The 23,895-nt window shown below is 35.9% G+C and overlaps 1 protein-coding gene across 1 annotated transcript in view; it reads left to right on the plus strand.

Moving 5' to 3' along the window:
• LOC122816739 overlaps positions 1–23,895 on the plus strand; it is a 1,006,513-nt gene that overhangs the window by 186,941 nt on the left and 795,677 nt on the right. The window lies entirely within an intron of this gene.

A 23,895-nucleotide genomic window follows, 5' to 3' on the forward strand; every position in this document is an offset into this window, starting at 1 on the left:
GTACAGGTCATATGCAAATAAGCTACACAAAATGAATAACAAAATATAAGAGAGAGAGAGATCTGCACCGTATATCAAAGTTGTCAAGTGAAACTGAATTACATCACTGTTATAGAGTAGCAATAACAAGAGATATTCCAAAGCTATGGAATCCTATCAATGATTATGTCAGTGTTTCAGTGGCATTGTATACATACATAAATCCTACAGGTCCATTGTTATACATGCATACACACACACACACACACACACACACACACACACACACACACACACACACATATTATACTGTATATACATACATACATACATATATATGGTTCCCCTTTATAATCTTGAAGTACTGAAATCTCGAATTTCAGTATCTCGAGACATTAGAGACGAATCCACAAAACACTGACAGCCCAAAACCACAAAATTTTAAATCCCGAACACACAGTATACACCACACTACACATACACCACAATACCCACAGTACAAAACAAAAAAACACACAAAAACATAACACCACACATCCACAAACCTACACTGTGCCCCCCACACTCCCTACTTATATATACTAACTCCGAGATCGCACAAATAGAAGAAGAATGTAAACTCACACCCAGACATTCTACAGTCCCAAGGACACACACTCACACATATACAAACACCAACACATCCAACACTTACACACTCATACTTTCACCTGCCTACCTAACCCTAACCCACACGTACAACTTACAAACACATTCACATACACTCAAACTCCCACCCAAAACCCTTACAAAACACTCACTTACCTTAAATTCCACCTAAATCCACACAAGATACCGGACACCATCCACATAAAACACTGCATGTAACAAAGTGTAAAGCCATAACTGTGAATTCAAGATATTCGAATTTGCGATTATGCACTTTCACTATTTTAAAAATTTGCCTTTATGGTCTCGAGATACTGAAATTCGAGATTTCAGTATTTCAAGATTATAAAGAGGAACCATATATATATATATATATATATATATATATATATATATATATGTGTGTGTGTGTGTGTGTATGTGTGTGTGTGTGTGTGTGTGTGTGTGTGTGTATATATATATATATATATATATATATATATATATATATATATATATAGAGTAGCATATCTGTCTGATATCATGTTACTTTATATTGTTGCCACTGTTCCATGTAGAAAATAAAAGAAAAAGCTAGAGTCCAACTGTCAAACACTTTAATGATGAAGCTTTCAAATCCACAAGAATCTTTCTCAACACAACATAATATCAACAATGTTAGTTACTATAATTATGAAATGCCAGCCAATCATATTTGAATACCAGTCATCTGACCAATAATTAAAATGCATTGCATAAATACTATTACTTAAAATGTAGTCTAAAAAGCATTTTAAAGCATTATAAAAACATATATATTCAGGCATAGAACCCGGAATGCATAAAAAGTATATAAAAATATGTGATATAGAAGTATGTAGTATAAAAATATAAAAGAGCATGTAAAAACATATAGAAAACGTAACGAAATTCCATTTCATATATAGCTATGCTTTTTCTTACGTAATGGTTTTAGGCTATTCTTACTATTTAGATCTGGAAACTTGTCAGCTCTAAAGAAATGTATCCACTTATATTCAGCCATGTCAGTATCATTTACAAGAACACACCCTCTTTTTTGCTTACAAATTGTTTGCAAAACCTTAAATTTAAAGGAATATTCAGTACTCAACTGCATAATGTGTTTACTAAGAGCATTAGTTTCTGTCTGCAAATCTCAGACAGTTGAGAATCAATTCTTTCTTTAAATGTTTCGTTAGTTTTATCTATGTAAAAACATTCAGATCTTATGTAGTTCGCAAAGCATGTCACATTTTATGTTAGACAATTTGCTGAAGCTTTAAATATAAAGGGCTCCTTTGTCACTGGATGCTAAATTCTTTATCTAAAGTAATATATTGGCAATAAATACAATTGTGACAGTGGCTTTGGTTACTGTTCCATGTAGCACAGCAACTATTATAAATGCACTGACATGTAAAGGTGCACTATACTTTCATCAGTACACATTAAAAAGTGTCTATGAAATTCCAGGCCTCTGCATTTTTATAACATTAGTCTCAGCATATGGATAGCGAATGAATAGTTGTACGCAGGAATTGATAATGAGCGCAGCACCACTCAGAGACCCGAATGCTAGTCCATTCATAATGTTCTATACTGCATACTGCTGTCTCTGTAATTCCATGAAGACAATCCCCTTGTACACTGTAATGCACATGCTATTTTATCCGTGCCTTAGGCCTTGTGCACTCTTCAGATGTGTAGTGCACAGTGCTGTACTGCTTTATGTTCCAAGCACAATGATAAACCTGCACCATAGTAAACTGGGGCACTCTCTCCACTATCACCCAAGGGAAATGCATAGAAAACCAGATTAACGTGCAGTATCTGACTAATGTACACAGGATGGCATGACATATGGCTTACATTGTTGTCCTGTACCCTATCATGAGTGGCTATTATGCCATAAGGAGCTATATCACAGAGCTGTCATGTTATACAATGTTATATTACATTATACCCCCAAAGTACCTACTACATTATATTTTCCAAGACTCTGCCATCTAATGTACAAACATCTATATAGCCTGCACTAAAATGTAAAAAGGTTTTGTCACAATAGTAGTGCATTTGTTAATTAAGCAGCTAAGCCCAGTAACACACCCAGTCAGTACCTTGCGATTCCGCTTAGTTCAGCCCACTAGGAAACAACAAGATTCCAGTCGGTAAATTATGCAACAGCCATTGTATGGACCACACAGTCCCTGCAAAGCTATAGTCATGGTGTACAAAGGACACTTCTCAGCCTTATCTCATTTGCTGGTTCCTGAAAATAGGTTAACACCAGACTTCACTTTCTTCTTATGCCAAATGTAGATGTTTGTCATGATAGACAGTAGTTAAATCCCCTAAATTCAAATTTTCCTATGTGCTTGGCACCACACTTATTGAGTCGAAGACTTGCTGGTTTTCACAGTCCTGTTGCAGATGTGATAAAAGTATTAGTACAGCAAAAATGTATAAGAAGCGCCAGAGTATTGTCATCTTTGGTGTTGTGAGGGCCAGTGCTGAAGGCAGAATGTCATCTATTGCCCAAGGTTTGATGATATCACACTGGAATACACATTCTGAGATGATTGTGTGAGGGTGCCCTTTCATTGTATATAATACTTTTGTCTATATTGATGCCAATATTTTACATGGTAAAATGATATAAAATCATTGTGTAAAGTTTCAGTGATAATGACACTCAGAACTATATTTGAAAACAAGATTTATTTAATACACAGCCATTATAACACATACTCAGTAATTAACATTTCCTGCTGCAGACAACAAAACATTGCATGTTCTTGAGGACACTCAGGATAATAGGATGCTTTATGAACTGCTGGCTGAAACAAGAATCCCACACCTTAGGCAGAAAGCTTGCAGTATCTATTGTAATGTCTTAGCCTGGCTATAATATTATTAACAAACCTTAAGCACAAACTTTGGTTGTCACAGTTAACTTTAACTTTACAATGCTTGCTTTAAGGCAAAACTAACAAATGTTGTTGACTTTCAAATCAAAGTCATCTTAACATCATTTATTATTATATATTTTTGATTCCTCGAAATACTTTCAGCTTATTATTGCTTCTGCTTTTATCAGTGTGTCTGCATTCAAATGTCATACTGCACCTGGTTCAAGCCGCAATAACTGCCACTAAAAATCTATTGCTCATCAAGCACTTTTGATGTTGGGGAATACATCTGTGAATTATCTTGTGGTTGCTCTCACTGACTGAAGATAATTGTGTTACATCATTTATGAATAGGCACTTCAGATAATGGCTGGCTGGTTCAAAAAAACAGAAATTACATTTTGCACTTTTTTATTACAATAAAAAAAAGAAAAGAAAAACAAATGTTTCACACTTTTAAGCATAACACTTCTGAGTCTGGAGTGCAGCATTTCAGTTGTAAGGTTGGCATAATGGTTAAGGTGTTTACCTTACAAACAAGAGGAACAAGGTTTGATTCTGTCATATGGGATAATTGGCTAGGCTTAAAATAGCCCCACAAAGAGCAATTAGCCTCTGGTTAGAATTTTGTAACCATGTTCTATATTTTTTGTTATCACATTAGTTTTAAAATCTACTGCAGACTAAAATGTTTTGAAGTTTAAACAAAATGTCAAGGGAACTCGATACTACAACATGTCTATGCTCACTGAAAAAACAGACTCATCAAACACTCCCCTCTCTCCATTGCTGGTATATTTCCAGTGCTGGTATATTTCAGTAATTTAATGCATATAGTCGGGGAGGGTGTAGCCCCCCCTGCATAGAAGCTTGGTGGGGACTTTCTAGTTGTTCTGGATCCAGCAGTAGTTGTTTACAGTGTATCTATAAGAGCTATAGTGCTATATCAGTATTAGAGAAATTTTTCATATTAATTAAAGCACTTGAACTGAAATCGGAGAGGCATTAAATGAAAATATAGCAGAAGTCATTTTTTATACAATGAATGTTGTGTATTTAAACTGTCGTTCAGTACCAAATGCAGTCTTAAATAAGCATACTTCTTTTTCATATGCTTGAAGAGGACAGCAGTGACAAGTTATTTAAGCAATAACCCCTTTTAGGGTGTGAATATACCAGGATTTACTCATGGTTAGTGTGTTTTGATCAAGAGGGTGAAGCTATTATACAATGGCATTATTTAAGAAAGAAATTGCTTACCTTTCTTAAATATTATCTTTGTTTAATGGTGCTGTAGTGTTCCTTCACCTTCTTCCTTGATTACTGATGTACTTCACACTTGCATGAGATTTACATCCCCACACTTGCACAGTACATCAGTACAGTGCAGGAGAAGCAACGGAGAAAAGAGACTCTCCTTTGTTGTTTTTTTCCCCTGTGGAGATTTTTATGAGGCACAGCACAGAAATAGAAAGGAAAATAAGGTAAATTTTGGTTTATTTTTGAGAATATACCTGATGTTTCTTCTGTTTTGCACTGTCCCTCAGCATATTTCAACTGAAAGTCTGCCCATTCAATGGTACTTCAGTGGCCAGACTTTATTCTATTTGTATATGCCCAATTTACACTGGGTGCACTGGTTGGGCTGTCCAGTTATCGGCATGCTCATGGTTGAGTACAAATGAGTCATCATTGTATAGTTCACAATTGTTTCTCTATTTGAAGCCTGACTAAAACTGCTGTTGTTTGAAGACTGAATACTATTATTTTATTTTATTTTACATTTGCACTATTACACTATTAGATATGACTGACCCAAATGCCATTACTGATCCATGGGAAAAGAATGTTCTTAGATATCTTTTGCTTAATCATTCTGTTATCTTCAGTTTTAAAACCATGCTGTGTGGATGTCTACTTCTGCTCATATATTCTTTTATCCTTTTTTTGTTTTGTTTTTGTTTTCTTGTGTCATAACTTTTAATAACATGGTTTTTAGAAGTCTTTTGGAAAAATCCTCACTGATGTTCTAATCCACCTCCATGGCTCTGTTACAACTTTTAGTTATAAGCTCATTAGAAGTCTTATCTGCGAAAGAGTAGGAAGAATTTTTCTAAACTCAGTTTTCAAAAGTGTCTGTGGAAGAGAACATCCTATGATAATTGAGGTATGGTTCTATAGTCTTTTATAAATCTGGATATAGTGTTTCCATGGTATCTCTTTAGTTACAGTGATTTTCCCCTGACAGTCTTATGAAAGGGCACAAATCTTACAATTAACCATCTTGTCTATGGCCAAAGAGGTGTTATCTTTTTAAATCTAAAATCCATATAGCATAGACTTGGTTCATATTTGCTATAAGCAGTCTGTTTTTCCAGTTTCTGAGTACTAATCCAGTGTTTGTCCACAAAGAGGCCTCCCTACACCCTAGTGAGATTAGAGTGTAGCCAATGACCTGTTTGAGTGGTGATTGTTACCCAGGGCCTAGTCTAGTGTGCTGCTATTGGTTAGAGTGCTTGAAATCAGTTTAATTTTGTTGCTAATTGTTGCCAGCATTAGCACGGGTTTGTGTGGTGTGCACCACAATCATAGCAATGTACTATCTCACAGTGGAGGATACCATTGGCAGTTACAGACTCAAACTCTTAGATATATAATTTTCCCTTAGTCAACTGCTTGTACTCCATTGGAGGTTTCTCACTGTTTTGCTTCACTGCCCAGTTAGACATTCAGCTGAGCCTCTGAGGTTCCTCCACAAGTCTTACCCATTAAGCCCCTCACAGTTTAGAACTTTTTCCTGTCCCTTATCCATACCTGGTCCTTCTAGTCCCCTCCCTGTTACTGACTGCAGTACTTCACCTAGCATCTTGAATGGACAATTTCCCACCATTTCTCCATCTGACCTGATCAACATGGGCATCCCGAGGTAATATAGCAATTGCCTCATTTACACCCACCTTTCCTAATTCACACAAATTCAATATGTGAGGGATACATCTATACTAAGAATCTAGAATATAGGCTGTCTCACTCACATATCAGTATATCGGATACTAATCAGCTTGTCAGCTCAATCACTTCATCTCCTGCACCAACCATGCGTACAACACCTAAACCTACATATGCAGAAGTTCTCACTAGAAGCCTACCTATACATCAGAAACCTCTCAAACATAAACACACTTCACTTAATACATTCCCAGCAAATCACAGTACACATAAAAATGTACACATACATACAAACATGCCCCTAAGGCAAAGCACAAAATCAAATGTTTTAGTCATAGGTGACGCCATTGTGAGACACAAAGATATCCCACTCACCAGGCTTGATAAGGAAAAGGTCACGGTCAGCTGTCTGTCAAGTGCCAGGATCCAATAACGACAACAAATCCATTTGATAAGGCACCAAAAAACTACTGATAAAACTTCAAAGGTGCCAATATGAGCAAGTAGCTGCACCATAAGCCTAACACATGAAACAAAATGCTCACAAAGAGTATATTACTCCAGTCTCTTTAGTGTTAAGTACTTTCTTCCCCAGTACACACCTCGGGGACTTCCTCAGAACAAGAAACAGAAGAAATTATATTGCTCCAAGTCAATACCCTTTATATGCAATGAAACAATCAATCAATTATCTCACAATTTTAAAGACATAGACACTAAACCTTTGTACTTTAAATATACACACAAAAAACTTTAAAAAATATTAAATTTTACATTATTAAAAGTAATATACAAAATACAATAAAAATTCAGATATTTAAAGCTCTTTTTGTTAGAAAAAGAACCAGGGGAATATGGTCGTTTAACCCTGGTTCAGCAGTGGCATTTAATCTAATAATCCAATAAAACTCTCTAAGATCAACCTGAAGCTCCCACCAACCACCTCTAAAATTCCTTGGGACAACTTCTAAAATACCAAACTTAAATCTTGTATCTCCCTCACATGCTACTGTGTGCCTGTACAATGCATTATTTACATTCCCCTTATTAATGGCGTAAAGGTGTTCATATATTCTGGTCTTAAAATTCCTTTCTGTTTTGCCAATATAGTAATATGAACATGGTTGGCAAACTGAAATATATATAACACCTCTCGTATTACAATTACCCTTGTGTAGAGGAATTCCCCTACCATGCTCAGCTATCAGGGCCACGTCACTATCTAAGATGTAGGGGCATTGATTGCAACTACCACATTTAGTACTTCCTTTGATAAACATAGCCTTGTTAATGAAAGTGTGCTCTGTCAAATATTTAAAATTTCTCCCAGCTTTGTATATAGTGTGTGAAAATATCAAAGTTTCCTTTGAATATATGCCAATTCTTCTTTATAATGTCTCTCAGTGCACGTTCACCTGAACCAAAAGGAATGACTATACTAGTGTCAAAACTGACCCTTTGAGTATGTTGACTACCCGTTTTTTGAATGGTCACACCACTTCCCAATAAGGACTTATATTTTGAACCCCATCCTTCCGTCATTCCTTTTGTTACTTCTTCAAGAAGTCCTTTTGGGGATCTCCTTACCCTAAACATTTCTGTTATGTTAGAAACGTCTTCCAAGAAGGTGTCATATGTAGAACACATTCTCGCAGCCCTTACCAACTGCCCCTTATAGATGTTTCTCTTCATATGAAAGGGGTGACTACTCTGAAAATCAAGGTAGCTGTTGGAGAAGGTGTCTTTCCGAAATATACTAGAGGCAAACTTTTTGTTGGATGTGTCCTTAGTAATAATCACATCCAAATACTCAATTTTCTCACTAGAATGTTTGGCTGTAAATTAAAAATATGCACATATCTGATTGATGTGGTCCAAAAACCCATCAAGGTCCACATTTGAATCATTCCATAAAATAAACACGTCATCCAGAAAATGATAGTATGTACACCATAAAGGTTTAAAAGTATTTGTGAAGATATATTTCTTTTCCCATGCATATAAAACCAGATTAGCGTAAATGGGGGCACATGTTGCCCCCATTGCTACCTGTTGTGTTTGCCTATAGTATTCCCTCTCAAATGTGAAATAATTATTGGACAGAATGTGGTCCATAACAGCCATCAAAAAATTCAACATAGTATCATAAAATGTAGTGAGTTCTCTAACTGCTTCATAGAATAAATCCAAACACTCCTTGTGAGGGATGGAAGTGAATAAGTCTACTATATCAACAGTGGAAAAAATAATGCAATCGTTGTACCAAGACTCATTAAATTTAGACAGAAAGTCCCAAGAGTCCTTTAGCAAATAGTCCACTAAACCAATCATGTCCTTAAGAATTCTATCTACAAATGTACAAAGGGTGTATGTGGAACTATTTTGTGCTGAAATAATGACCCTAAATGGGGGATCCTCATCTATGCACTTGTGTACTTTTAGGATGCCAAAGGTTGTTGGGATAAGTGTATGTTCAGAAGTCAGGAAGTTAAATAAATCCTCTGAAATGACTCTTTGTAACAGCGAATCTTCTAAGAATAGTTGGATTTTTCTATGTGCTAACATGACTTCATGTCTAGATGCAACCTGATATTTTTCATTGTCAGCAAAAATTGTTGTAAGATTATTAATATAATCAATACTGTTAAACAAAACAATGCCCCCACCCTTATCGGGTTTCATAATTCTTAGCTCTTTGTTTGTTCTAAATTGTTTAAGTAAAGTGTATTCTTCAATATTCAAATTAAAATGTTTTTCAAGCCTAAAGTGTTTAAACTCATTCTGAATATCTACTTCACAAGATTTTTCAAAAGCTAGAATAAGGGGGTGCAGTGGTGGGTTAAAACAACTTTTCTTTTTCAATTTAAATTTGTCTTCCTTTCCAGTGAGATCCTGTCCCTTGAACAAAATTTTAAAATTTAGTTTCCTAGTAAATAACTTCAACTCAATAATAACATCCACCGTGTTCAGTCTGAAGGTAGGGACAAACTTAAACCCTTTTCTAAATAAAGAAAAATAGTTTATATCCAAAACCGAATCAGTATAATTATAGATCTTAAACCCTTCATAAGAAGCATATTTGCCATTATTAGTCAGCACAGTATTAGACTGTATGTCAGTACCATTTACCTGTATTGGTTTCTGTATCCCCCCCCCCCTTTGTTGCTTCTGTTGTTGTTTCTTTGTACGTGAGTCTCTCCTAAAAAAGCCCTCTGCCTATTCTTATTTTCCAAACATTCTGATCTTCTCAATATGGGAAAATTGGCTTCATATTGGTCTACAAACTGGTCGTAATAATTTGTATTCTCATCGGTCTGTATATCTTCACCTAAAGGTGGTAAATGTTGGTCAAAACCACCATTGTAACCCACCTGTTCAAAACCATTTTGTGAACTAATAAACCATTTTGGTAGAAAATGCACTTGTTTTTTTTTAAATAGTCATTTTCATCCCTTAAAAGTTTCTCACTTTTACGCTCTAATTTCAACTTTACATTATTGTCCACTTTTTCAAAAATTCACTCATATTGCACCTTATTAACATCAAACAATAAATCATTTGTAAGTATATTATCCATTTTATCTAAATCATCAAGCATTATTTTAATATGCTTGTTATTTGTTTTTATAATAAATTCTAACCCAAAGCCATCAAATAGAGCAAAAAGTTCATCTGTATCACAATTGTTTACATCCATGCCATTAGGAAATTTATATAGTCTAAGCCCTTTAGGGACATGCCTTTTCTTAAGGCTTTCTTGTAAGTACACATTGTCATATTGTATGGCAAGTAACTTCAACATAGTGTTCTCAATTCCCTCATGGTGGAATTAAAGGATTTATATTCTAATCCACAAACTTGCTGTGTGCCTCTTACAGGAAAAAAATGTCCCTCATAATCCATATTTTAAAGAAAACGGATGCTGAATGGCCATCTACTGGGACGGAAATGTTTTCTTCACTGTTATGTGATTGTATACTGCCCTCTTGTGGATTTTCAATAACAATAGCTTGATTTCCACGCTTAGCACGTTCGCCTGTTGAGTTAGGCTTGTTTGAAGTGTTTGCGATCTTGTAATGCCCTCTAGTGGATTATCGGAAAAGTCACCTTGGTTATAAGTCTAGGGTGAATAAGTGAAAAATCCTTTCTCCAAACATCATTTTGGCTGGATGTATTCAAAGTGCCAGGATCCACCACATCACACATGCACTCAAATCTCTCAACAACAGGCATTGTTATGACTCTATCATAGTCCATGTTGGTGTGAATGACTTGAGACATACCTCACTGGACTTTCTGAAGAGAGACATGACTGAGTTCTCTGATAATGTGTCCCAGGCAGGTACGCCCCTAGCTTTAAGCAGCATTCTACCTTCACCTAGGATGATGTCTCAATGCAGACAAAAAAATGATTGACTTCAACAATTGGCTTAGTTTCTGATATCATTCTAGGGGGATCCAGTACCTGTCAGCCTGGGATGATATGAATGATAGACCATGATGCTTTGCCAGAGATGATCTCCACCTGTCACTTCTGGGATTTTGGCTACTGGCAATGTCACAAAAACAAAATTCCCAACATAAAAATATCCTCACAAAACAACCTTAATGTTATGCTGCTAAATGCTAGCAGTCTAAATTTGAAACTGCACTCACTGGAAGCACTCCTCTCCTTGAAAAATGGGGACATCTGCACAGTCAAAGACACATGGTGCAGGCAGCACCCTGGCCATACTGGGATAAAATGCCCTCCACACATTCAGACCGCAAAATGAACACGTGAAAACTAAAGGAGGAGGAGGAGTATCAATATTCACAAAGATAAATACACCTCCTGATTGGTTAAACAGAATGATTCCCTAGAGGTAATCCATGTGCAAATAACTATAGGAAAGACCCCTTTCCAAGTTATTGTCAGTTAGCAATCCCTCTCCATGAACCATGATATCCATATTACCTACTTGGATCTACTTCAGCCACTCAAACTGCTACTAAACACCGTGGTTATTTGTGACTTTAACTACCTGTTCATTGATTGGGTAAATTATACATGTACAAACACACTTGCCCAAAGGTTCTTGGACTTTGTTAACTCAAATGCCATGGAGCAAATAGTTGGTGCCCCCACAAGGGGCCCAAACATTCTAGACTTGGCACTCACCAATGTGGTAGAATGACGCACCACTACAAGTGTGTAGCCCTTCCTGGTGAATTCTGATCATAAATCAGTCTCTTTCAGAGTAACGATAACATCAGACCCTCCATCAGGAGAAATTAGTATAGCCTCTTATGAGAAGGCATTAATAGCTTCAGTGCTCCTGTCCCCAGTGGTAGCAAGGACAGCTATACTGGGATATACACCAGTACATTGTATAAATGTCTATACAAGTGTATTGACTCAGCCATTTGTGATTTGACCACAGTAAATCCTCAAGAAATATTAAGGCTGCTTAGTGGACATCTGCCATAAACAGGTTATACAACAAGAGAAAGAAAGTGATGTCTAAGAGCAAGAAGGAATGATCTCAGAACTGGAAGCACACCTTCTGAGCTTGAACAAGCAAATAAGACATCTTGCAAAGTCATCTAAAGCTAACTATGAATCTGGATTAGCATCCCTAGCTAAGGATAACCATAAGGCCTTCTTTAGCTACATCCAAAACCTTAAAAGAAAAGTCCAGATTTGCGTGGAACTGGTAGTGGAATGGTACCACATATACTAAACCAGTGGAAATAGCCAACATGCTTGCAGACAGGTTCAGTGAACGCCACCACCCATCCCTGCCAAATATACCCCAAAGCAATCCTACTATCTGTTCTCCACCTAGTATCTCTAAAGAACATATCTTAACCACCCTCTCCAAGGCCAAAAACACAGACCCTATGGGGCCTAATAACATCCCAGGCTGCATTCTCAATGGTTTAAAACAGGAGTTAGCAATATCAATGGGTACCCTTTTCAACCAGAGCCTAAGCACTGGTTTTGTCCCTGCTGAATGAAAAACAACTATTATCAAACACTTGCACAAGGTGGGTGCATCCACTGACCCTAGGAACTATAGACCCATTAGCCTAACCAGCCTTATCTGTAAGGCCATGGAAATAATTATCATTGCCCTTATCAACAAGGATACAGGAGACCTTCAAACACTTTACCCGACCTAGTTTGTTTTGTTAAAGGGAGATCCTGCCTGTTGGACCTGGTGGACTTCTTCAAGACTGTCATCAAAGCCCTGGATGAATGCAGATCTGGGCATATGGCCTACCCTGACTTGGCCAAGGCCTTTGACAAAATCTCCCACTCAGGCATCATTGAAAAACTCCAAAAATTTCTGAAAAGCACAATGGGGCTGGAAACGTCAAGATACACCACCGGTAACACTGTCTGAAAGAATTTCCAATTATTTATTAACGTTAAAATTTCTTAAAAACAAAAGTACATGAGTGCTTTCGTTTGGCCTCTGCCAAACTTTTTCAAAACATTTAACACTTCATTTCCTGTTACCTATATAGGAGTAACCTATTCCTTATACAAATTGAATGACATCATTAATTAAATAATTGAGTAATGATTGTTAACTACAAGAAACGTGCCTTCTCCCCTTCATTTGTAACCTTTTTACTTCCAGCCTTTTCTGTCCTTCAAAAACCATAATAGATCGTATAAGTTATATAGTACGACATTTAAGCATGATAAAAAATGTCTTATGTAGAATGTTGCTTATTCAACAACAAAAACAACGTTTTTAACAACCCTTTCACTGTATATGAGTAGTTATCTTCATACGCATTTTTTATATCAGTGTTAAAATATATGTGCGTGTATACGTGTTCTTTCATTCTGTACCAACTAAATGTTGATGGTCATATTTTATATGAACTCTTTTTTCTGAACCTAACTATTATTAGAACATCCCTTACTTGTAATAAAATACCACCATTGAAAAGTGAATACAGATGTGCCTTATGTGTATTTAATATCTGCATATATAAAACTATAAGGTTTAAAAAATTGTAAAGAATTGATGAGTTTCATTTTGTAATGTAATGATGTGATATAACGATATGATATAAATGTGTAATGTATAGGGGACGTCGTGGTCATTATAAACAATCGATCTTTGTAGATTATGTCACCAAAAAAACCTCTCTAAGTGATGTTAAAATAAGGTATTTTATGTGTGTTTATTTTATTAAGATATGTTACAATATATTACAATTTATATATTACAAATAAATCATTAATTAATGTTTTGTATGTTGTTATATGTATGTATGTTTTTATCTATTCGCATAATGAAGGTATTACTTGGTTTAATAATTATTTATCTGAAAAGGGTGTTAGACAAAATATCATTAATTTGCATGATCAATTATTGGACATAATTTTAAAAAATAATTACATCTACTTTAACAACAACATTTATTTACAAAAAGAGGGGGTAGCAATGGGATCCCCTTGCGGCGGCTTGTATGCTAATATAGTTATGTGCATGTGGGAAACCGAACATGTCTTCAGTTCTGAATATTTTAAGCATTGTAAACTGTATTTACGTTTTTTAGACAATATTTTTATAATATGGAAGGGGAGCATAGAATTGATTGATGAGTTTTTAGATTATATAAATAATACCACACATTTTTTAAAATTTACTGCAACTTATGATAAAAAATCAATTTCATATTTAGATGTGTTACTAAAAAAGGACCAGGATAGGAAAACTTATAAATCTCAAATATTTTGCAAAAAAACGTACAGTAATACACTATTACATTATAGTAGTTGTCACCCATTTCCACAGAAAAAGGCAGTAATTAAAGGTCAGTTTGTGAGGGCAGCCAAGATGGTCAGCATATGGGAAGACTTCCTGTCAGAATGTACACATCTGTCAAATATGTTTTTAAATAGAGGATACCCTGATTACGTTGTGGCCAATGTAATGGCAGAGGTGGTAAAAAAACATGAAGATTTAGTTTATAAACCATTATTAAACTATAACGTTTATACTGCAATAGAGTTAACATCAACATCATCACCACCACCCAGACACAACAACTATTATAATGAAATAACAGAGTTGGTTGTTTTAGAGGGAGAACCTACTAAAAACAATAGGAAATTTAGGAATTCATTTATAACAAACTATAGCCTGCATAGTAAAAAAGTAAAAACTATTTTAAATAAGAATTGGCAGGTGTTTATGAATGATACGTCATTTCACAGTATTCTGGATAAGGAACCGACCATAGTATATAAAAAAGGTAGAAATATAAAAAATCTTATGGAATCACATGGAAATGGAGAAGTGGGAAAAACATTTAGATGTGGAAATTGTAAATTTTGTAAATATTTGTTTGAAACTACAGAAATAACAATTTCCAATACTAGGATCTTTTTGAAATATAAAGCTTGTTGCTCCACAGAAAAAGTAGTGTATTGTGGAGTTTGTACATGTTGTCCCATGTTTTACGTAGGAAAGACGGAATGGAAATTTAAGGAGAGAATAGGTGAACATGTCAGAGCCATTAGGGATGGGTGTGAAATTAACGCCCTGGCAAAACATATAAAAAGTTACCCTGAGCACTCCTTTAAATTTGTGGTCTTGGAGGTAGTTAGACAAGACAAGAGAGGAGGAGCATGGCAACCCATGCTGGAAAAGTTAGAATTGGAGTGGCAATTAAGACTAAATTCCAATAACTGGCCTGGAATGAACAACTACATTTCAATAAGCAGTATCCTAAAATTAAAATCTTTATCAAGATAGTTATAAATTAACTAGCGATTGTTATATATATAAAAAAACATCATTTTAAAAAGGAATTTAAAATATATGTGTTTTTTTAACATCAGAGATATTATTTATTTATTTATATATCATATTAATAATTAAATTAAATTGAAATTATTTATTTATTAATTTATTAATATATTTATTAGGGAAAAATGTTTAATTACAAATAGATAAAAACATACATACATGTAACAACATACAAAACATTAATTAATGATTTATTTGTAATATATAAATTGTAATACATTGTAACATATTTTAATAAAATAAACACACATAAAATACCTTATTTTAACATCACTTAGAGAGTTTTTTTTGGTGAAATAATCTACAAAGATCGATTGTTTATAATGACCACCAAGTCCCCTATACATTACACATTTATATCATATCGTTATATCACATCATTACATTACAAAATGAAACTCATCAATTTTTTACAATTTTTTAAACCTTATAGTTTTAAATATGCATATATTAAATACACATAAGGCACATCTGTATTCACTTTTCAATGGTGGTATTTTATTACAAGTAAGGGATGTTCTAATAATAGTTAGGTTCAGAAAAAAGTGTTCATATAAAATATGACCATCAACATTTAGTTGGTACACAATGAAAGAACACGTATACACGCACATATATTTTAACGCTGATATAAAAAATGCGTATGAAGATAACTACTCATATACAGTGAAAGTGTTGTTAAAAACGTTGTTTTTGTTGTTGAATAAGCAACATTCTACATAAGACATTTTTTATCATGCTTAAATGTTGTACTATATAACTTATACGATCTATTATGGTTTTTGAAAGACAGAAAAGGCTGGAAGTAAAAAGGTTACAAACGAAGGGGAGAAGGCACGTTTCTTGTAGTTAACAATCATTACTCAATTATTTAATTAATGATGTCATTCAATTTGTATAAGGAATAGGTTACTCCTATATAGGTAACAGGAAATGAAGTGTTAAATGTTTTGAAAAAGTTTGGCAGAGGCCAAACGAAAGCGCTCATGTACTTTTGTTTTTAAGAAATTTTAACGTTAATAAATAATCGGAAATTCTTTCAAACAGTGTTACTGGTGGTGTATACTGACGTTTCCAGCCCCATTGTGCTTTTCGGAAATTTTTGGAGTTTACTTGGAAGAATCATTGAAAAACTCATGCAGCTTGGGGTCAACCCATATACTGTCAGGTGAGTTGCAAACTACCTCACTGACAGAACATATACAGTCAAAATAGGGGATTCTACCTCCACCAGCAGACACATTACCAGTGGTGTTTTACAGGGATCAGTGCTGGGGCCCCTATTGTTTGGAATCTACTTCTCAGAAGTACAAGCAAAAACAAAAGGTCTGTGGCTAACAAAGCTGATGACTGCAAACTGGGAGCAGTCACTGAGTCCCCAAATTATGTTAACATTCTACAAGAAGGACTTACGTAAACCAACGGCTGGTACCAAAACCATGGCCTTAAACTTAATGCAAAAAATGCATTATGGTCCCATCTGACTAAGGCAATATCCCTACAGATTACCATAGTAATAACAACACCCTAAGCTCTAAATCAGTAGTGAGACACAGGTTGACAGCAACCTTACTTTTTGGTAAGGAAGGCCTTCTACGTTGCTCACCTCATAAGCAACTTTATAGCTTCTAGAAAAAAACAGGTTATAACCCCCCTGTACTCTTCCCTCATCAGGCCAGTAATAGAGTACAATGCTCCCTTTGGTATGTATCTAAACAGGCACCTGCACCAACTGAAGAGACCTATAAGGTTCTTCACAAAGAAAATTCAAGGTCTTCAGCACATGTCTTATGGGGCAGACTGAAACCACCGTCACTATATTCTGTATTCTACAGACTATTCAGAGGTGACCTGTGTCTTGCATATAGAGCAACCTCTGATCCTGCCTTAATGGAAATGCTGCACATTGTAAGTCAGATGGTACATGATTCACTCATTCTAGGGACCTTAACCTAGCATGTGACGTGAACAGGAGTTGTGGGAGAGACAGATATGTCTCTCAGAGGTTGCCTCTCATCTGGAATAAACTTCCAATACAGGTGGAATAGAGCCCCTCATTAACCCGTTTTACGTGTAATTTGGAGGATTGGATGGGAAACAGCATCCATCCTGGATAGCAGCAGTCGGTGCTGATTTAGATATGCTTATAACATAGACTGTATCTCTAGCCCTTAAGGGAACAAGGGTTGAACTTGTCTGGGCTTGTAAGGGCCATAGGGCCATTAGCCTAATAACCTCCTATGAACTTATGAACCTAGGAAAAAAAAATGAAAATGGACTGGTGACTTTGGAAATGTGTGTCTCTTGTGTTAGTTTGTTCACAAAATGACTTCCTGCTCCGTTTTCATTGGTTGTTGTTGGAGAGCACAAAAATATCACTTTGTGAAGTCTCATTCTCCCTCCCAATGAGTTCCATCGACACAGAACATTTCGTACTAGACTCGGCTGTGTAAACCTTGGCTCTAAATGGTTGTCACTGTTGGAGTGACACTCCAAACCATGAGTTAGCCAATGATCTTTAGAAAAAATCTCCATCAAAATTGATAAGCCTAATTATTGTGACTAATCTAGTTATACCTTTTACTCCCTCACCCATCTTACACTGATTTTATGTCTATACTGTGTTTACATTCTATTGGCTGCCACCCATATTATCAGAGGACCTCACAAAATACTACCTGTTACCATGGATATGCAACCTGCTTTAATCTCATCCTTAGCCAGTCTTTCAGTTCTCAGTTTTCTGATGCAGTTTTCTATAGTTATTATACTATGTTTATTGCCAAACCATGTAGTCTAACACATACTGACTCCTCCTGCAAGAGTTACATTTATATATCTAAACTGGAAGCTGGTCTATCTGTCCACCCACAATCATCAGACAACACCTCAACAACAAATTATCAGAATACCCCATCACTCCTACATATGCTGATATAATCAAGGCATCCTTATCTAAGCCCCCTAGGCCTCATGTTAGCCTACCTCAGGAACATAGTTGTAGTACTAACACCATTCCCATACCCATGGCTACAGTTACATGAGTCATCTATACTGCAAACCTGCATCCTTAATTCCCCACAAAGCATATCTCTGTAGCACCTTAGTCATTGGGGACTCCATTGCAAGACACACAGACACATTGGTCACCAGGTTGGCAAAGGATAAGGGAAAAACTGCCTCTCAAGTGCTAGGATTAGGGATGTCACTGGGACTAACAGGCCCCTGCCTCTGTCTATATATGATTACAACTGTGTAATTACCATGTGGAAAAGAACAGTCTTAGGCACTCCATCCTGAAGGATGAGCTTTCTGGTCAAGTCTATCAATGAAGGCAAAGTCGTAGCATTGAGTGGCATCCTACCTTCAGAGAGCATGAAGCCTTAATTCAAGGTTAAAAGAGTGTGGATAAATGACTAGCAAAGTGGTGTTATTCTAGGTAGAGTTAGGGGGGTCCAGTGTGCATTTGTGTGGGATGAAATGGTTACCAGACCCCACTCCTTTGCCATGGATGACCTGTGCCTTTGACCTCTTCATTTTGTTATACCAGCTAAAACATTTGCTACCCCATAGTGGTTTTTTAGAGTTGACCTGATAGACATTCTAACATAGTAAGTTCCAGTGCAGATCATATCAACGTTCCACTTCTTAATGGTAGAATCTTAAACAAGAAAATGTCTAATCTTTAGACTTTGCTTACAGCACTTGTGTCATTACAGAAACCTGGTTCCAAACTAGGATCCAGTGCCCACCCAGCAAATGCAGAGGTAGAATCCATATTTATTCACAACTACACAGTATTTTGCCAGATTTCACATGACACAGATCTGAAACTAGCTGATGTTTTAGTAACACTCAATAAAATTATCTAATGCAGAATACCTTAACAAGATAGAAACTTTCACTATTGAAATAAATATCCTTCTTACAGGTGACTTCAGCAGGGGAGCATACTACCAACCACAAATGTTCTCATATATTTCTAGCCTTTGCAAATTCCAATGTGACTGAACAACATGTCACCGTGCCCACCAGAGGCATCAGTGCTCTGGACCATGTCCTCACAAACATTCCTGAAAATTTCTCTACCCTGTTAGTAATGTCCTTGCTAATAACATCATAACATCTCACTGTGGCTTTCTCCCTGGAAGCCGGATTTGTGGTACTTAATATCTCCTCTGCTTGTAGAGGTTGCTCCAAAATTAATTGATAACTATTTACTAATATTATTGATAAACAGAAATACTATATCTGTTCAGAAAACCATGTACCTGAGACTGATGGCTATATTCTGTTCTATCAGCACTTAGTGAAAGAGCTTTTGATATTCTAACATGACCTATGCTGCCAAATTAAATAAAGACTTAAACCTCAGCACAAATATGAATAGGACATGTTGGAGGGATAGATTCATAACCCAGAGGCTTCCCATACTCTGGAACAAGATCCCAGTTCATATTAGGCAGAGCCCCTCACTGACTCTCTTCAAGAGAAATCTTGATGAGTGGATGGGAGACCGTAAGTTTACCCCAGGGGTCACATCTGTGTCACTGCTAGACAGGGGCACAGTAAACTAATTCTATTATATAAAGGGACCTTCATTGTGTCACTACTAGACAGAGGCACAGTATTCTAAATTTATTCTGTACATTTTTTGTACCATTTCATGGGGTGGCAAAAGCCACATCACTATAGCTAGGCTTACAAATGCCCCTGGGCAGATAGCCTAGTACTATACTATGAAACTATGAATTAACAATGCCAGCTGGTACAATAAGAACCAAAGCCAACATATCCTCCACAGCTTCACTGTAGATATCCAACACAAACATAATGACAAGTTTTAAACAAAACCTATATGGTGGAACTCTCACATCAACAAACTCTATAGAAAAATGAAAAAGCTCCTGGCCATCTATAAAAAACATCATTATAAAAGGCATTTAAAAACTGCTAAGGAAGTCCCTTAAGTGTGCCACTAGAACTGCAAAGGTGACTATGAACTTGGGGTTGCAAGCAGTTCAAAAGCCAACCAGAATGCCTTCTTCAACTGCATTAAGAAGCATAAAATTAATCAAAAATGTTCAGAACTTATCTCCAGTGGTGCTTCCTTGTGCAATCCTAGGGACATTGTTAAGATTCCTGTGACCACATTTTCTTCCAGCTTCAGGCCGCCATCTTCCCCTACCCCCATACCTTCCCTTATGAAATTGCTGTGGACCAAGTCTTTTTTTTTCATTTGCCAATAAAAACAATAAGAATTCCATGGGTACTAACAATATCCATGAGTGTCTTCTGAGAGGTGTTAAGTCTCACTTGAAAAAAAAAAACTTCAATCAGCTCTTTATCCTGAGTCTCTCCACTGATTATATCCTATTTTTTGTCAGATTCCCCTGCTGAAAAATGTTTACACCTCAGCATTACTTCCAACATAGGTAAATTCATTTATTCTGCTCTGGCTTCCCAGATCACCTCATTACTACCCATTTAGCATCATAGGATTGGGTGCCCCAACTTTCTATAATATATATATATATATATATATATATATATATATATATATATATATATATATATATATAGCGAATTTCAGCATTCTGAGACCATAAAGCTGAACCATTCCCAATACCGAAACACACAATCACGAATCACACAATCACGAACATACATTTACCATACACCACATAACACAAACACCATTCCACCCAGAGCACACAACCCCACACCCCCCCACTTATATATACTCCGAGATTGCACATAACATAAAAAAAAAAAACTCACACCACGACATTCTCCACTCGCTCACACACAAATAAACATCACACATGCACAAACACCAACAAATCCAACACTTACACTCATACTTACACCTCCCTACCCTTACCCACACATACAACATACAAAACACACACAAACACTCACTCACCTGCAATTTCAGGCACCATAACATGACACGCAACATACCAGAAATGCATAAGCGCGGATTCGAAATATTCAAATTCGTTCTTATGCACTTTCGGCATTCTGACTTTACGGCTTCATGGTCTCGGAATGCTAAAATTTGGTATTTCAGCATTTTGAGATTATGAAGTGAAACCATATATATATATATATATAGATAGATATATATATATATATATATATATATATATATATATATAAATATATATATACACACACACACACACACACACACACACACACACACACACACACACACACACAGAGACACACACACACACACACACACACACACACACACACACACACACACACACACACACACACACACACACATATATATATATGTATGTATGTATGTATACACATACACATAGGTTTACAGTCAAAATGACCAACACAAGTTGGTCGAACGTGTGTTCTACCAATGCTTGTAATGTCGAACTGAAAATATAAAACTTCATATTAGCAAAAATGAGTACATACTGGCTAATACAAAGTTGATGTTTTAAACTGAGATCACTGTACAGTGTAGATCATGAAATTTTCCCTTTTCCTCACTATAGTGCGATCTCGCAGTTGGTATATATAATATGCAGGGGGTGTGGGGAGCACAGCCCTCTCACATGGGGGGTGCAGGATGACTTGACCCCTTGCAAAAGCATTACCGGTAACACAGACTTTTGACATTGGAATGTCCAGTGTTCGAATGTCGATTCTGTGGTTACCATTTCCAATACTTTGGTAATTCGGTATTACCAAATGCGGATAATCAATCATTCTGTAGAAAAATGTTTTGATTTTCCACATTTTGATAGTAAATCTATACACACACACACACACACACACACACACACACACACACACACACACACATATATATATATATATATATATATATATATATATATATATATCAATTTTCAATTACAAGAACTGCCAGGGCCCTCTGGCTCCTTATGAAGAGCAACTCTTTCTCACCTTACTCAAGGACTCCCTCCTCCCACAGGAAATCCCTCATCCATAATTTAATCTTTTGCATTGTTGCCCTAGTGGTGGTGACCAAAAGATTGTCTCAAGATTAAAAAATATGCCAAGATGTGCTGTTTCACAATGTGTATCTTTTGTGCAATGTCAAATTCAGTTTTCTCCATTTCTTTAAATTATTTTGAATCAATGCCATGCTCTTTTCATATGACTTCTGCATAGATTCTTGCTAAGTCTTCCTCAGTCAGACACCAAATATTTTATTGTATTCCTGGCCCATATCTGCAGGCACTTGCTCATCAGTGGTATCCTGTTTGCAAGATTAATTCCCAGTGTCTTTGTGTTTTCTTCATTTATTTTGTACCCCGAGATTCCCCAAATGTTGTAAGGATTTATAAATATTCTCCAGTTCATACCAATGTTCTGAAAGGATAAATATAACTTCATCTGTGTCCACCGATGTCTTCAGATCGATGTCTCCTCATCTATGTACTTGTAGCTTTGACTGCCAAAGTGTAATAATGCAAATAACAAGGGTGAAGATGGGTGACTATGCCTAGTGCCTTTGCTAATACTTAATATGTCTGACAGTTCCTCCTATCGGCAGCTGCACTTTGGCATCCTGGCATACCTTTTAGCTCATTAACAGCAATGTGGTATGGAATGTCACACCTTTAGCAGCCTACACACATCTTGCATTCCAAAACATTTTCTGAAAATTAAACTTAAAAGCATAAGATAAACAAATAAAAATATTTTGTGAACAATGAAAGCTATTAAAATTGTACAAATAACAATGTTATCAGTAAGAAGTATTCTTTACAGTGATAATAGTGCAGTCACAATCTTTCCATAAATACTATACTACATTATAATGTATACAAACTCCAAATTATATTGTTTGCCAAACTTTCATAAACAAATTGCCATATCTTGAAAACTATACAATCCAGACAAGTATAGTTAAAACAGTTTTGTTAACCAGACATAAGCTTTCGCATGACAACAAGAAATTCCTCTGTGACTGCATGCTTATTGAGATATTTACAGAAATAAGAAAACATATACTTAATTGTATAATTAGTGATATAAATAACACTGAATATCTCTCAAGATGGGTAACTTACAGTGCAAATATCAAAGGCAGTTTTCTTCAACAATATCCAAGATTTCCCCTGATGTCATGAAACAGTTTGTTAGTCACTTGGCTTTTGGAGTATTATGTACAGATGGAAATATTGTTTATTTCCGTAATTACTAACAAACCACCAGCAATATCTGAGGTATAGTGTAATATAAATGGACACTGGCAATGAATTTTCCTGATTCTCATCAGACCATTTCACACCATATCCCCCAAAGAACATGTAGGGCTCTCAGTTATGAAAATATGAATAATAACTTACAGTGATTCATTTCTCTAATGCAGAACATCCTAAATTAAGAATCACAATGCCATTTTTAATGACTCCTTTTACTTCCTAATAGTGCTCATTATTAGCTGGTATGTCGCTTAGTTAAAGAAGCCATACCAAAAAATGTCTGTATGCCATAAGAAGCTATGGGTGTGAAATGGAAGTATGCGAAAAGGTGTTGCAAGCTTGAATGAGTTAGAGTAGTAAACAAATATAACCAGTGTACCC

The sequence above is a fragment of the Protopterus annectens genome, chromosome 12.part0 (assembly GCF_019279795.1).
Source record: "Protopterus annectens isolate FY-2018-M chromosome 12.part0, PAN1.0, whole genome shotgun sequence".
Lineage (NCBI taxonomy): Eukaryota > Metazoa > Chordata > Ceratodontiformes > Protopteridae > Protopterus > Protopterus annectens.